The sequence below is a fragment of the Sinocyclocheilus rhinocerous genome, unplaced genomic scaffold, assembly GCF_001515625.1.
Source record: "Sinocyclocheilus rhinocerous isolate Xijiao unplaced genomic scaffold, SAMN03320098_v1.1 scaffold449, whole genome shotgun sequence".
Classification (NCBI taxonomy): Eukaryota; Metazoa; Chordata; class Actinopteri; order Cypriniformes; family Cyprinidae; genus Sinocyclocheilus; species Sinocyclocheilus rhinocerous.
This window is the reverse complement of record NW_015652285.1, coordinates 1,213,367-1,214,383: the sequence shown is the minus strand read 5'-3', so window position 1 is coordinate 1,214,383 and position 1,017 is coordinate 1,213,367.

Genomic DNA, 1,017 nt, shown 5'->3' with positions numbered 1-1,017 from the left:
AAGGGTGAACAGAATGTTAGAAAAATCCAAAGAGCAATTGACAGACACACATAATGTTATTGTGCAGAAGTGTGATTGCAAAAGACACAAATGCTGAAACAACAGACACAAAACAGTGTTGCAGTTAGGATTAAAAAGGCAAAGCATACAGAATAGCCAGAGGAACAGCAACACTTAAATCCAACAACAGCACAAACAACATCTGCATAAAGTCAAGTCAAATTCCAATCCCAAGAGTTCATGCACTGCAGCACTCTTGAACAGCAAATGGCAATTCCACAACACTAAAGAGAATATGTTTAATCCATTCAGTCTATTCAGAATGGATAGTATACCATAAATCCATTTCCAACTTTTTCTATTAACTGGTTTTACTATTTCCATCTGTCCTCTATGTTTGTTGTGTTTATTCTGGTCTTAAAGCATTTCTCTCCTTTTTTTTGGCACGTTCAGTTTGGATCACCAGAGTTGTTCTACAACAATGTTATAGCATGGGTTCGAGATTTGTCTGCATCTTGTTGTTTCAAAAAACAACAGCAGCATGTAGGTGTTTGATAGTTTACACGTGTTTTATTTTTACACATGTAAGCCGCATATCAAGTTGGCACATTCAGACTTGACAGGTCTGCACTTTATGAGGATGGCAACAGAAAGAACCCCTGAATAAACGCCTAACCAGACGTGTTTACATGGGAGGATGGCCTAGAGAGATGTAAGACGATCTGAATAAATACAACATTTTGTTCTGCAGTGATACAAATGTGTCTCCTCTTTCATTATCCTTGTTTGTTATGGGTAAATATAATTGGAGAGTGAAAATATTAATGATTTTAAAATGCCTGTCATTATTAATGTTGGAAATATTTTTTACAAGCCCTGCAAAGAAATCCTGTTTGGATTTTGATGCAAGTTTGCGTGTAAAAATAGCATTTAAATTACATACAATACATTCTGTGAAATCTCCACAGAAGAATGTAAGTCAAACAAGGCCTGGAACAACATGAGAATTATATATAT